Source organism: Marmota marmota, unplaced genomic scaffold (assembly GCF_001458135.2).
Source record: "Marmota marmota marmota unplaced genomic scaffold, marMar, whole genome shotgun sequence".
NCBI classification, from domain to species: Eukaryota; Metazoa; Chordata; class Mammalia; order Rodentia; family Sciuridae; genus Marmota; species Marmota marmota.
Window position 1 is genome coordinate 24,764,512 of NW_026000016.1, and position 16,523 is coordinate 24,781,034.

A 16,523-nucleotide genomic window follows, 5' to 3' on the forward strand; every position below is an offset into this window, starting at 1 on the left:
AAAGGATCCTGGCAGATACAAAAGACTAAATAGTAATCAACTGGTTGAATTAATATTTTTTTAAGTAATTTTTTTTAGTTGTAGATGGACACAGTACCTTTATTTTGTTTCTTTTTATGTGGTGCCGGGATTAAACCCAGGGCCTCATGCATGTGTGGCAAGCGCTCTACCACTGAGCCACAATTAATATTGGTTGAATTAATATTACAGTGAACCGACTACAAGCCTTAAGTCTTCCTCTTAGGAAGCAAGCCAGGGGAGGGTGGGCATAGGAGGGAGGGGTGGGAGAGAGGAAGTTTGGAGCCCTGGCTGAATTTTTGGAAAAGGAATCCACAATGAGTGCAGTTCAAGAGGACTAGCGGGTCATAGAAATGTGTCTCAAATTTCATGCCTGGGTCTTGAATTCCAGGTCAGAGAGTTTCCTCCAGACAGAGTTGCTCCACAGCTGCTTGAAACGGTTTCAGAAAATGTGGGAGGAAATGTTTTGGAGTCTGGTGGACTTGGGACAGATTTGGCCCCTGCTACCTGTAGAATGACTTCAGGTGAGTCTGTTTTCTTAATTTGAAATTTTAAAAAAAATTATTTAAAAAAAATTTTTTTCAAGACTGAGGTAAAAATTTCAGATAATGAATACATGAGGAGTCCAGTTCAGAGGCAGCCATGTAGTGCTTGCTAACTCAGTGGAACTCATGGTTGTTTGCTCTTTTCTTATGCCTCTCTGTCCTGCCAGCCTTCCCTCCCCTCCTGATTAATTGCCCTATTCCTCTCATTAAAACATGACATTCAACAACATTTCTGTTCTTTCTAGAGTTTACATTGATGATGATGATGATGATGATGATGATGATGACTGCTAAAAAACTCAATGGAACTCCACCTATGTATGGGTGATATAACTAGGCACACATATTTGTTTCTTGTCCCTATTTCCTGGCACAGGGCTCTGAAATCCTTTGGGATTTCCTGGGTGATAGGAGCATCTTTTATTCTAATGAAACCCCAAATGGGGGCTTCCCACCCAAAAGATCGAGCCACAGTTGGAGGGTTGCAACTTTCAGTCACACTCCCAACCTCTGGGAAAAGGAGAGGCTGGAGATGGAATTAATTGTCAATTATGCCTACATAATGGAACCTCCATTAAAAACTCATAAGTGATGGGGTTCTGAGAGCTTCCAGGTTAGTAAGCCCATGGAGGTGCTGGGGGAGCAGTGCATCCAAAGAGGTCACAGAAGTTCACACTACTTCCCACATGCCTTGCTCTATGCATCTCTTCCATTTGACCATTTCTGAGTTATATCCTTTATGATAAACCAGTAAGTATAAGTAAAGTGTTGTCTGAGTTTTGTGCGTATAGTAACAAATTATTGAGTGTGAGAAGTGTGGGTCATGGAAACCCCTAACTTTTTAGCCAGTGGTCAGAAGTTGGTTTGAGGTCCTAGTCATGTGACTGATATCTGAAGTGGGGGAAGTCCTGTGGTACTGAAGCTTAACTTTGTGGGGTCTGCACTAACTCCAGGTAATGAGTATCAGAATTGAGTTGAAATTCAGGACACCTGGTATATCTGGACAGTTAGAGAATTAGTTGGTGTGAGGAAAACTCCCACACCTACTCTGCAAGTAGTCAAGGAACAAACATTCATAATGTGAGGCTCAGCGGGCCCTAGAGCCAGCTTCAGTTTCTTCTGGATCCCTATGTGTTTTGTCCTTGACTTTCAGAAACATCCTTAGTTCATTGCTGTTGCTTTGAGTGGAATTCATTAATATTGGTATCTGAGCCATGTTCTTAAAAATCATTATCAGAGTTTTAGACGTAGGCTTTTTGCAAAGTCTCCTTGGGGTGGTCATGGAAATGTGCTACCAGATCTCCACTGCAGGAGAGCCTGACTAATGCTCCAGCTGGACCGACCACCGTATTGAAGGTCAGGCAGCCCTAGAGTGGGTCCAGTCAATGACTGAGCAAGGTGGAGGTGATAAATCAGCCCATTCCTGGAGGATAGGGCTTCTTTTGGTAAGCACTCTGTTTCAGCGGCTCCCCACCAACCTCATTGAACCCTCTGAGAACAGTGCTGAAGTCTGAGAGCCTTCCAGCCCAATTGTTAATCCTTTTCTCACCTCTGCAAGGGCCAGACCTGCATCACGTTTGGAAGGCTGTCCTCCCTCTCCCTACTCCCCTCCCTTCATCCTTCAGACAGGTCCCCTGTAAATCTCTTGCCATCTTGGCATCTGCTTTTCAGAGAATCTAAATAAAGACAATCCTGAACAACTTTTTGACAGGGACAACCTGTCGTGACAGCAGAGGCAAGGCCATTTCAGCCTTCCTCTTTGACCTCAAAACTGTTCTCAGACTGGGGCTGCTGGCCGAGCACATCTTAGTGCCACAGGGATTAGATAAGATTTTCCCTCTTGGCCAAAGTTCCCACTTGGAATGTGTTTTTCTCTCTGTCTGCTCCTGGCTGTTTTTTTTTGTTGTTGTTTTTTTTTTTTTTTTTTTTTTTTTTTTTTGCTCTGAAGCAGACACCAGCCTGGATCAAAGATGAAAATATCTAGAGTTGGCAGCCTAAAGCAGCTACCTTATAAATCGGGATCTCAATCCCATTCATTGTTTTAAATAGGAAAATGAATTTTCTGGTCCCAGAATACACCTGGTCATGAAGAGATAACGGTGAATTGTGTGCTTTCAGGGAGGCATCTTTTAAGGAGGGCATGCATGTTTCACAGTATTTAAGTCGAGATTTGAATGTGAAAGACAGTGCGTGTGTGGCATTTTGCCATAAATAGTATGACAGATTCTTATTCATCACCCCGAAGATAACAAAAAGAGGAAAAGAGATAATATAAGTCTTTGGCCAGGTTGCTTCACCATATTTCCAAATCTCTACATAGTGAGGGAATTGGGAAGGGAATGAGTTACTGGTACCATTGTAGGCAGAATCGATTTCAAATCCATTTTCCTGAAGCGTCTCTACAGGGACAGGGCACAGGACCATCCATAAAGGAGGAGACTAGCTGACCACCCTTCAAGACTGTCCTAATCATAGAATTGAGAAGGGTAGAGATGCAGAGAGGGCTGGAAGGTGAGCCGGAGCCTGCTGCTTGGCAATCTTCTAACCTTCCCTGTGGAGTCTCCCTAGAGATGGGGCAGCCATGCCTAGAACCTCGTTGTCCCATCCCAGGCTGGTTTGCCTCTTCCACAGACCTGAGCAGCTCTCAGTCTTGTTTCTGTGGCTTTCTCCAGTCTATCCTTTGTGTTTCAGGGGCCAGTTAGGCCACTGCACCTTCTCTTGCCCTTCATTTTGTTCCCACGCATCTCTTCTTCGTTCTTGAACATCTTGGCTGCTGGTTTTAATATTTCAATGGCACTTCTTCTCAGGGTGGACTAATGACTTGCTCTTGCTCATTGAATACAACGATGATTCTCCCTCTTGGTCCCCGTTGCCTTCTGGCTGCCACATTTGATGAAAGTGATATCCACTGCCTACCCTTACCTCCCCTTACCTGCACTTGCTCAGGATCTTCTGCCTCTCAGATGCTCTTGTTTTTTCTTCCTCTCCCCAAGAAAGGACTTCCAATCCTTCTTTCTGAAGCATCCGTCTGTAGGTGAGCACATCCTGCCTGCTGCTTGCCTGCTGGTGACTTGGGAATAATGAGAGCAAAAATAGCTAATAGTTACTCAGCCTGTTGTGCGCTGGGCCCTGCCATACTTGATCTACATCCCTAACATGTGCTCGTGTCTCTTCACCCCCACTTTGCAGGTGAGCAAACTCAGGCTCACAGGGTTTATGTCCATTCTTGAGCCTAACTTTTTACCTGACATTTTCTTCTGTCTTCAAGAGTCTAGAATACATTAATGCCCATTTTACCTCTAAGGTATCGTGCCCAATCCCCATGTCATCCTGTCCTTTTAACCTACATTCTCTTCCCAACCCCATCCCACCTTCCTACTACTGCTTTTATTTACCCTCTTGCCTTTTTCCCAGTCACCCTATTTACAATAGGACAACTCTTATTTTTCTTGTTATGAAAGGCAGAAACCTAAATGTTCTCTCTTTATAACCAAGTCTTGTCATTTGAATATATGTGTCATTCCAATGTATTTCCTTTCAATATCCTTCCTTCAAATGCTTGTTTTTGTTTTTGTTTTTTGTTTGTTTTGGTTTTTTTTGTTCTTGGTAGGTTGGTAGAAAAGCCTTCATTTAAGAGGCTGGCATGGAGCCCTTCTCAGGGAAGAAAGAGTGGTTTAGGAATTCACTTTCAGGGTGTGTCTGCTTGGAAAACAAGACTCCCTGGGTGTTGAGGGAGTTGGCGGGGAGAGAAGGTCCTGGGAGCTGAGATAGCTCCAAGAAGCAGGGCTTATTCCTTTTATCCTTATTACACTAGAGGAAAATCAATCAATCAGTCAAACAAACAAAAACCCCCTAACTTTCCACTGGTGCAGGCCTTCCTGGACTAAATGCCAGTACTCTTCACAACTAGGGAGGCCCAGGGGGACATAAGTGGGAGTGGCCAGGTCAGGGCAGTTTCTGGGAAGTAGCCTCTCAGGGAGGAGTAAGACATTTCTCTTCCCTTTTCAATAGCCAGCCGTGCCATGTAGAGACCTTGGGCACCAGGGCCACACGTGGCAAAACCTGAATCCTGACACCCTGGAGGCCACACCAGCCTCAGATCCATGGAAGACTCATGACCTTAGTCCCTTTCCCCTACTGATCTCCCTTTGATTTGCATATATTTTTCCTTTTAAGTCCTTATTTGTTGTTTTTAGATATACATGAGAAGAATAGAGTGCATTTTGACATATTATACATACATGAAGTGCAACCCCTTCTATTTAGGATCCCATTCTTGTAGTTGTCCATAATGTGGAGTTACACAGGTCATGTGTTCATATGTAAGCAAAGGAAAGTTATGTCCAATTCATTCTACTATCTTTCCTATTTCCATTCCCCTCCCTTCCCTTCATTCCCCTTTGTCTAATCCAATGAACTTCTATTTTTCCCTTCCCAACCCTCCCTTGTTAGCATTCACATATCAGAAAGAATATTCAGCCTTTGGCTTTTGGGGACTGGCTTAATTCATTTAACAGGATATTCTCCAGTTCCATTGATTTACTGGCAAATGCCACAATTTCATTCTTCTTTATGGCTGAGGAATATTCCATTGTGTGTATATACCACATTTCTTTATTTGTTCATCTGTTGAAGAGCACTTAGTTTGGTTTCATAACTTGGCTTTTATGAATTGAGCTGCTATAAACATTTATGTGCTGTGTCACTGTGGTATGCTGATTTTAAGTCCTTTGGGTATAAACCTAGGAATGGGATAACTGGGTTGAATGATGGTTCCATTCAAGTTTTCTAAGGAATTGCCATACCATTCTCAGAGTGGTTGCACCAATTTGCAGTTCCACCAGCAATGGATGAGTGTACCCTTTTGCCCACCTCCTCGCCAACATTTACTGTTACTTGTATTCTTGATATCCCTTTAATTTTCATGAAATCCATTCCCATCTTTCTTTTCCTTTTCCTCTCTAGTTTCCACAGATGAGTGAAAACATATAACCCTTAACTTTCTGAGTTTGACATATTTTGCTTAACATGAAGTTTTCTAGTTCCATTCATTTTCCTACAAATGACATAATTTCATTTTTATTTATGGCTGAATAAAACTCTATTATGTATATATACCACATTTTCTTTACCCATTTATCCACTGATAGACACCTAGGCTGGTTCCATAGTTGGGCTATTGTGAATTTTGCTGCTATAAACATAGGTATACATGAATCATTGGATTAAGATGACTTTACTTCCTTTGGGTAAATACCAAGAAGTGGTATAGCTGGATTGTATGGTGGTTCCATGCCTAGTGTTTTTGAGGATCCTTCCTACTAGTTTTCAAAGTGGTTGTACTAAATTACAGTCCCACCAACAATGTAAAAGTGTTCCTTCTTCTCCATATCCTCTCCAGCATTTTTTTTAAATTATTTTTTTTCTTGATGACTGCCATTCTGACTGGTGTGAAATCTCAGTATAGTTTTGATTTACATTTCCATAATTGCTAATGACATTGAACATTTTTTCATATTTGTTGGCCATTCGTATTTCTTTGGAGAAGCTGTTAAGAACAAGAAGTCTATAAGCTTTCTGATAGTAGCAGTGTCACTCTCTATATCCACTAGGCCACCATCATGACACCACAAAACTTCAGTAAAATTAATTACACAACAACTCTCATACATCCTTGGTTTGAGAGAAAAACCAAAACAGGAAGATGTGTTCCATTTGAGACCCAGAGAAGGTACGGCCCCTGGAATTCAAAGGAATAACATGAGAAATGGCCCTACAGATGTAAACTGTTGAAAACATAGAAATTTCAGGGCGGGCATAGGACCCTCCATGAATGGAAGAGTATTGAATCTAATTTTACTAAATCCCAAATATGACTTCATGGCACATTTGCATTGTACATGGATTTTTTTTTTCCACCAATTCCTTTGCATTCCCATATCTACATTAAGACAAAGTCTCTCAGCTTGTCTTTGTCTATTGTCTTTCTCTGCTCAGGCTCCTCTTATAACCGACTGCCCTATTTCCCTTTTTACCACACAAATGTCATGGTGAACACAAATTCATCTGCTCTGGAGTCTAAAATCCTTCCAGTTGCCCAGAGGGCAAAATCTGCTTTCTAAAGTTAACCCACCCCCCATTCGCCAAGTTCTCTCCCCACTCACCAAGTTCTCTTCCCACCCTGCATCTAACTATCTCATTGATGGAGTCTCCTTCTTTCCAGTCACTTAGGTCAAAAACCATGGAGTCTTCCTTGAGTGATTTCTGTCTCTTACACCCTAGGCTTTATCCTAGGATATAGTCAAGCTGTTGAAATTACCTGAAAAATGTGCCCAACATTGAATAGTTCTCACTTTCACAGCTCCACTGCTGATCTCAGCCATCATGATCACTTACCATTCTTCCTCTCTGGGTCTCTTTGCTGCTTCCCTAGTGCTAACCTAGTATCCAGGGAGTGCCTGTTAAATCTCTCCTCAGAGCAAAAGGCAAGGGAAGTCCTCTTGATGGCCTATAAGACCCTGTACAACCTGTCTCCCCATTACCACTGTAACTTGATCTACTGTTTCCCCCTTGCTTATTTCCCTCCAGCCACATAGGCCTCTTTGCTATTCTGCAGAGCTGGAGATTGGCTTACACCTCAGAGCTTTTGTACTTGTTAGTCCTTCTGCCTGGATTAGTCTTCCTTTGGGTCTTCAGATGGTTCACTCCATGAACTCCTTCAAATCTTTGCCCAAATACTACTTTTGTCCCTGTGGCCTACCCTACCTATTATATGTACATTATGATCCTTCTTGTCCCTTCAGCCTGCTCTTGTACCTTCTCTGCTTTACTCTCTTCCCTAGCACTTCTTGAATTTGAAGTACTATGTAATGTACTTATTTGCTGGGAGCCATTAGCCAAGTAGGTGTGACAATTTCCTTGCCAGCGTATCCCATGTTGCTGACATTTGCAGTGACATTGAATGTAGGTGACCTTGCTCAAGGACCAAGGCGGATTAGGGTATTCCCGGTTTAAGATAATTGGGTTTAGGGCGTTCCAGGTTTAAGATTATTCCTCCTGAGAATAGGGCGTATCCTGCTGCCTGAGTTCCCCTTGAGTTCTCACGGGATTCAGACAGTATTTTTTGGGAGACAGAAGCCCAGTGGGAGCGGATTTGGGCAGAGAACGTGGATTTCCCCAGAAAGTGATTGTAGATGGCTGGTGTGAGTTCGGGAATAAAGAGTTGCTGTTTGAATCTACAAGCTGTGTGGTGGCTCGTGATTGTGTGCCCAGCCAGACTGCGGCACTTATTATCTTATTTGTTGTGTGCCTCTGCCATCAGCTCCATTGAATTCTCATATAGTGGGCAGTGAGATGTGTTTATCTTATCCCCTGCTACTTGTCCAGGTCCTGACACATAGTGGGTGCTCATTTGTATTAGCCAGGGTTCTCTAGGGAACAGAACCAATAGGATGTCCCAGCTTAAGGAGAGGAAGATAATTTGTTTGTCTTACCTGGTCCCTCAATGGAATTGGATGATGCTTCCCTTCCCTGGTGAGAGCAATCTTCTTTACTCTGTCTACAGATTCAAATGCTAATGTCTTCCAGAAACATCCTCATAGACACCCAGAAAAAATATTTTGCCAGCTATCTGGGCATGCCATAGGTCAGCCAAGTTGACCCATAAAACTAACCATCATATCACTTTTAGTGGCTGGATGGACTTTATTTGCCTCCTCCTCTCACTCTTTCTGGAATCATGCTCAGCTGGCCCCACGTATCCTGCTCAGTTGGCCCCAGCTCTTTACTCTTCTGGGGCCCCCTCTTTCCTTCTTTTCCAATCATATCAATGCCCCAAGGACCAGACCAACCTCCTACAGCCTTCTCAGCCCACTTTACCCCATACTGACGTCTCCCTTTTCTGGTTTCTTTGCACTTATCGCTGGCTCCGATTGCCCTTGTCACATGTGGGAAGTGATAGCCATCTATATAATTTCTTGGAGAGGAATGGCTTCCATTTTTCCTAAACTTGGTGATTCTTATAAAAAGAGAGGAAAAGAAGAAATCCAAGTGGCCACTGCAAAGAGAAGGCGGCTCAGATGGACAAACCCAAAAGGACGTTCCCAGTAGGCCATAGGATGAGGGTGTCAGGTTTGCAAGGTCCAGCTCCAGGGAAAGAAGTGGTCATGCCTGGTAAAGTCACAGCCCACCACTGTCTGGGGAGACACGGAACTGGCACATAGAAAATCCTGTGGGAAAGAGGAAAGGTGGCCAAGCCTGGGGAGAGGTGGGGACTCTGCAGCCTTGTCTTTCCAGATTCAAGTGATGAGCTGTCACAGAGATGACTCCCAAATCCTCAGGGTCTATACTTGGTATTTCCTATAAGGATTATAGAATACCATTTGTGGATCAAATATATTCTAATATGCTACAGTGTTTGGAAGGAAAGCTATGTTTGGAAGAATAGTAACCTAATTAACCTTCAAAAACATCTCAAGGGAGCCCCATTTCATAGAAAGGGAGCCCTTCCCAGAGATGGATAGTTGCCCATAAGTTATGCACAGTGATTCAGGACCATACACCATAACATTGATTTTTGTCATCATTTTACATATATTTGTCATTCCAAGAAAGATAATGATTCTGTAAAGGCCCAGGACCGTGTTACACTGTACTTTCTCATCAAAAATGCCAAGTTATAGGGACATAATAGGTTCTGGATAATTGATGAGGTACTAAAATGAATGCCAAATATCTTCTTATTTCTATGTGAGTTATTAATAAGCACAAATTTAATGACATTATTTTTTGAAAATTCAGCATTGGCATTATTTAGTATACTCTGTCCCCACTTAGAGGGTGACTCATATAAAGTTAAGGAAATAGCTTTTAAAGGGAATGGAGGAGTCTGGGAGTTCTCCACAGCACAGAGTTGGAGAAGGATGGTTTGGGCTGTGGGGATCAAGCTCATGTAAAGCACAGAGGCAGCTCTGGCAAGCTAAGGCCCATGGAGAGGATTCAAGGGTGGGTTTTGATGAACCACTTGCAATTGTCCCTCTGCCTACCACCAGAATGCTCCAGGAGGCCCCAGTACCATTAGCAACCCTCTCCCAGCTTGCTTCTGCCATTGGGATGGTACCCTTTGGAGATAGACTAACTCTACCTCTCTTTCAGATCCAGAATCTCAGGGGCAGTATTGGATGCTGCTGATTCCCTCCTACCTCCCAGAAAAGGCCCAGAGTATAGCAGTTCTCACAGGGGCTGTTCGCAGCATTTGTTGAGGTAAGCTGCAGGATCCTGCAAGGACCCCTTTGCCCATCAACTCACTATCCAATCTTCAAGTGATATAAGATGCTCCAGCAGTTGGGGAACCAGGAACTTATGGAGTGGCACCAAAAATTCACTTCAACCATCTCTCAGGATGGCTGAGAGCCTACTCTGCCCCCAACAAATTGCATTTGTCTAAGAAGTGTGCATGAAGCATTTCACCCCAGGGCAAAGCAAACATCATACCAGGTGATCTCCGATATCCCTTCCTGTGTCAGGAAGCAATGGTTCTAAAATCAGGGCTTAACTAGCAGCAGACTCAAGCCCTTTGCTTATTTTCCTCTGCTGCCTGCATTTGCTTTTTCATCTTGTTCCTTATCTCCTCTGCCTTATGGGACTAAGAGTAAAAGGAAACTCAAATCCATCATTTTCACAGTTTGTTGGCAGCTCAAATTCACCAGTTTTGCAGTTTATTTGCAGCTGTTAGAAAAAGCATTGTTAAGAAGGTTTTGTAAGTTTTGTTAGCCTGGTAGGGGAGAGAACAGTGTGATGGGATAAATACAGGCAAAGTTCCTTGCAGGTACAGGCAGGGAGTGACCAGCAACTCAGGGAAGTGAGAGAACACTTTGGAGATTAATGTACTGACATTGCAATTGGAGCTTAAGTAATTCTTAGGAGTTGCCCACGCCTGTGTCTTTGTTGTTTCATTCACTAGGAAACCACTACCCCAGCAATTTTTGTGGCCAGTTCTTCTTGTCCTTTAACTATCATTTCACATGTCACTTCTTTAACCCAAGTGTTCTCTGATGGGTGATTGGTTAAGCAAAATGTAACACACACATACACACACACACACTGGAATATTGTTCAGTTTTCAAAAAGGAAGTAAATTCTGATATATGCTATACTGTTGTAAGGACAGACAAGGCAAGGCACCGAAGATAGCAGGAAACAGTTTTATTTGGATGCAGCCAGGTTCAGAGGGCACAGCTTCTGCTGTAATCAATCAATCCCCTGAACCCCGAGTTCAGGTAGTTTCAGAATTTTGTACCCAGCAGTTAAGGGGAGGGGCTCAGAAGTTCACAGTCTGCAGAAGTTCACATAAAAGCAGTTTTTTTTTTCTTTCACTGTTCTGGGCAAGTTAACCCTTCAAGGACAACACCTGGGAAGGGGAGAGCTTCTTCTTCCCTTTCTTTCCTCCCCCTGTCAGCTATCATCAAGAAGCCCAATTGGTAACTTCTCTTATCTTAGAAATGTAGACATCTCTGTGAAGCCCCAGCTCAAGGCCAGAGGCCTTGTTTGCATATTTCTACAAACTACTATACTGGATATGTTTGTGAAAAACTAGTAAGGGGGTGTCCAGCACCTGGAGTGCTGATTTTATATATATATTAGTGTTGTAGTTGGGCACAATACCTTTATTTTATTCATTTATTTTTATGTGATGCTGAGGATCAAACCCAGGGTCTCGCATGTGCAAGGCAAGCACCCTACTGCTGAGCAACAACCCCAGCCCTTAGTGCTGATTTCTTCCAGGCTAGCGGCCAAGTAAAACAGGGCAACACAAAAATAGGAAGTTTATCTACATTGTAGAGACTCTTTTGCTGACAGTACTAAAATCAGCTATGGTGAAGATTTCTGGAGAAGCCCAGTTAAGACTTTTCCTGGAGAAAGGGGGCACCATTTCAGTACCATGGATGGACTTTGCAGGCATTATGCTAAGTGAAATAAGGCAGTCATGAAAAAGTGATTCCATGGTTATGGAATATCTCAAGAAGTCTATATGGGAGATCTAAATGCACATAGACAGACAACAGAATGGTGTTTACAGGGGCTGGGGGGCGGTCTGAGGAACTGGGGTTTAATGGGTATAGAACTTCAGTTTGGGAAAGACAAAAAAGTTCTGGAGGTGGATGATGGTGATGATTGAACAACAATATGAACATACTTAATATCATTTAACTGTACACTTGAAAATGGTTAAAGTGATATTATTATGTTATGTTGTGTATATTTTACTACAATAAAATTTTAAGGAGTTAGATGCAATTACATATGAAAAAGAAAAAAATGTTACCTTCTCAGAGAGGCCCTCCCTGGCTACCCTCCCAAAGAGGTCTCCTTGCCCCAGTTCCCTGTTTTGTTTTGTTTTGTTTTCCATTCCCTGATAATTTTCTTCCTGTCCATTCACCACAATTTGTACTTGTTTTCTCATAAGCTTCTTGAGGACAGAGATCTTGGCTGTTTTGTTCACTGCTGCATCTTCCTTACTTTGAACATTGATTAGCTCATAGTAGGTGATTAAGAAGGGCTTTTTCAAGGAAAGATGGAAGGCTCTGTAGAAAGTAAAGTGCAATAGATATGTCAAAATTGTGCATTTCACTTTGTCCTTCTGTTTGGAAGGATTCCATATATTTAAAAAAGTACAAGACTAAAGAAATCCAAATGCAGATCACTTCATTGCTTAAAGCAGTAAAAATCTTGACTTGGAACATGCTTTCACTAGTGACTAATGCAGGTCTGAGGCTAAGCCAGGACATGGATTGACAAGACTTCAAGAGTTGATGGCTCCTTGAGGCTGCTTTTGGCTGCAAGAACAGAAACCTTGACTCAGAATGTTCAGACAAGGATGATGCATTCCTTCACATAAAGAAATGTGGAGGCAGGGACTCCAGCAACTGGTTAACTCAGCAGCTCAGCATGCCATCAAGCTTCTTTCCCTGCTTCTGTTCTGCACCCTTCACAATGTGAGCTTTGTTCTTGGGTCAAGGTGACTCCCTTAGTTTCAGATGTCACACTCAAAGACATGAAGAAGCAATCACTACTTTGGAAGAGGAGAAATTTTCCTTCCTTGTGTCTCTTTTGGGCAAGTGTCATAATTTTGCATAGAAGACCTCTAGCATGTGTCCTTGTCCAGAATTGCATGCCATATTCGTGCCTAAGCCACAGGAAAGGGGAAAAGGACCACCATGTTGACTTAGACACATATAGACTTTTGGGACTAAGGATATGCCCAGCTTTCTCCAAAGGACATGGCAAACTAAGGAAGATAGATACACAAAAAAAGTTCTCATCTTAGGAAGAAGGGAATACCTTTTGGGAAGGCAGCCAGAAAAATTAAGGGTTTGGACCATAACACCATACTCATGGTTTCATGGGGTGAGATTCATTGGTCTTTCAAGGTAGGATTGAAGGGAACATTATGTAGTCCTCAGACCTGTACTGCTTTCCCACCACCAATGTTAGCTTATCTTAGATTAAATTGGCCACAAAGGATGGAATGAAATGATACATCCCTAGGAACTTGCTATTCAGCCATGAGAGGACATGCGTATTACTAAATGAAAGAAGCCAGTCCACATGGCTATGGGTTGTAATTCCAATGAAATGATATCCTAGAAAAGTCAAAACTACAGAGACAATAAAAAGATTGGTGGCTGCCAGGGGTTAGAGGAGATAGAGGGAGGGATTCCTAGGTGTATCACAGGGGAATTTTAGGGCAGTGAAACTATTCTGCATGATAGTACGATGGTGAATACACATCATTATACATGTGTCATCCATTCTATGTAAACTGTGGGCTCTGAGTAATAATCATGAGATCACGTAGGTTCATTAATTGCAAATGTACCCCTCTGGTGGGAGATGTTAATAGTAGGGGGAAGTGAGGGTTGGGGGAGATATGGAAATTCTCTGTACTTCTGGTTCAATTTTGCTGTGAACCTAAAATTTCTCTGGAAAATAAAGTAATTTTTTAAAAAATAGTTTCACAGATGGATATGTGGTAAGAAGAAAGTGGGATGGAATCATAGGATAGAGAATGAAGGGGCCCAAGTGGCCACATCAGCAAAGTGAGAATGGAAGCTTTTCTGAGGAGGTGAGAGATCTGAGTCATGTAAAGAAAGAAGCCAGGTGAAGATCTAGGAGAAGAATATCCCAGGTAAGATAAGCTCCTGGAGGCAGGAACGAGATGGATATGTTTTAGGGAACTGACTCAGCCTGTGTTACTGAAAGGTGGAAGGCGTGGTAGAGATGAGACAGGAAAGTTCAGCGGGCCACGTGGACCATGGTGATGGGAAGTCATTGAACAGTTTTGAGCAGGGAAGGTAACAGGGTCTAATTAATTCTCTCAAAAAATCACTCACTATGTGGGAGAGGATGTGTTATGGTCAGGGAAAGTGGACAGCAAGTACAAAGACAGGCAGAGTTGGACGAGACCACTGGAGTCAACCTGCTGAGAGACCCTATGGGCTTGGTCTACAGTTTTGGCTGTGGAAATGTGGAAAGTATTGGAATCCAAGATCTACTTCGTAACTGGAGCCCACAAGACTTCCTAATAGATTGAGTGTATGTGGAGGAGGGAAAGAGGCAAATCAAGCAAAGGAAATAATAAAAACGTGAAGAGAGAGCCTAGAGAATGAGATAAAATCTTTTTTAATTAGTACTCTCGGATTATATCTACAATATATAAAGAAAAAAACTTAATACCATAAAACAGAAAACAAAACCAAAAAAAAAAAAAAAAGAAAGAAAAGAAAAAAAGGAACAAATCAATAAATGGGCAAAAGAACTAAACCGGCATTTCTCAAAAGAAGAAATACAAATTCCCAATAAATATTTAAAATATGTTCAGCATTCCTAGCAATCAGGAAAGTATAAATCAAAACTACATCAAGATTTTATCTCACTCTAGTTAAAATGGCAATCATCAAGAATACAAATAATAAATATTGGTGAGGATGTGGGGGGGAAAGTACATTCATACAATATTGGTGGGACTGCAAATTAATACAATCACTTTTTAAAGCAGTATGGCAATTCCTCAAAAAACAAACAAACAAACAAACAAAAAACCCAGGAATGGAACCACCATGTGACCCAGCTGTCCTACTCCTTAGTATTAATCCAAAAGAACTAAAATCAGCATATGAGAGTGCTACACTGTTATAGCAGCACAATTCATAATAGTGAAGTTGTGAAACCAACCCAGATGCCTGTCAACAGATGAATGGATAAAGAAAATGTGTGGTAAAGAAAATCTGTGAGGTGAACAGAGAGCCTACACCCTGGGAGCAAATTTTTACCCCTCACACATCAGACAGAGCACTAATCTCTAGGGTATATAAATAACTCAAAAAGCTAAGCATCAAAAAAACAAATAATCCAATCAACAAATGGGCCAAGGACCTGAACAGACACTTCTCAGAAGAGGATATACAATCAGTCAACAAATATATGAAAAAGTGTTCATTATCTCTAGCAATTAGAGAAATACAAATCAAAACTAATCTAAGATATCATCTCACTCCAGTCAGAATGGCAGCTATTATGAAGACAAACAACAATAAGTGTTGACAAGGATATGGGGAGAAAGGCACACTCATACATTGCTGGTGGGACTGCAAATTGGTGTAGCCATTATGGAAAGCAGTGTGGAGATTCCTTGGAAATCTGGGAATGGAACCACAGTATGACCCAGTTATTCCTCTCCTTTGTCTATACCCCAAAGACTTGAAAACAGCATACTACAGGGACACAGTCACATCAATGTTTATAGCAGCACAATTCATAATAGCTAAACTGTGGAGCCAACCTAGATGCCCTTCAGTGGATGAATGGATTTAAAAAATGTGGTATATATACACAATGGAATTTTACTCAGCAATAAAATAGAATCAAATCATTTGCAGGTAAATGGATGGCATTGGAGAAGATAATGCTAAGTGAAGTTAGCCAATCCCCAAAAAACAAATGCCAAATGTTTTCTCTGCTATAAGGAGGCTGACTCATAGTGGGGTAGGGAGGAGGAGCATGGGAGGAATAGATGAATTCTAGACAAAGCAGAGGGGTGGGAGGGAAAGGGAGGGGGCAGGGGATTAGCAAGGGTGGTGGAATATGACAGGCAACATTATCCAAAGTACATGTATGATGACACAATTTGGTGTCAACACACTTTATATACAACCAGAGATATGAAAAAATTGTGCTGTATATGTGTAATAAGAATTGTAATGCATTCTGCTGTCATTTATTTTTTTAAAAAGTCAATAAAAGAGATAACATTTGAATAAAATTTAAAAAATAAAGCATGTGAATATACAAAAAAAGAAAATACCTTTTTGCTTCTTCAGTATAGTTAGTGTTTCTGAGCTCATAGAATAGTGATTGGCACATGGTAGGTGTCCAGTAAATATTTGTCGAATAAAAAAATGAATGAATGAATAAAAAAATAAGAATGGAATCACCATGTGACCCAGCTGTCCTACTCCTTGGTATTAATCCAAAAGAACCAAAATCAGCATATGAGAGTGTTACAGGCACATCAATGTTTATAGCAGCACAATTCACAATAGTGAAGCAGGAAACCAACCCAGATGTCTGTCAACAGATGAATGGATAAAGAAAATGTGGTATGTATATATATATATATATANTATATATATATATATATATATATATATATATATATATATATATATATATATATATATAGCATGCACACACACACACACACACACACATAATGGAGTTTTACTCAATCAGAAAGAAGAATGAAATTATGGTATTTGTTGGTAAATGAGTGGAACTGGAGAACACCCTGCTAAGAAATAAGCCAGAAACAGAAAGTCAAGTTTTGATTTTTTTTCTCTCATATTCATAAACTAGAGCAAAATAAGGGGAAAGTGTGTATGTGGGGTGGGGGATTACCATGAA

At 41.5% G+C, this 16,523-nt stretch overlaps 1 protein-coding gene across 1 annotated transcript in view; it reads left to right on the forward strand.

The window, feature by feature from the left end:
• Positions 1-425: 425 nt before the first annotated feature.
• Positions 426-16,523, forward strand: part of Susd4 (sushi domain containing 4) — a 194,260-nt gene continuing 178,162 nt past the window's right edge. Inside the window, exons 1-2 of the mRNA XM_048809317.1 lie at positions 426-542; positions 9,717-9,824. The gene's annotated coding sequence lies outside the window, so the exon portion shown is untranslated. The remainder of the gene's footprint in view (positions 543-9,716; positions 9,825-16,523) is intronic.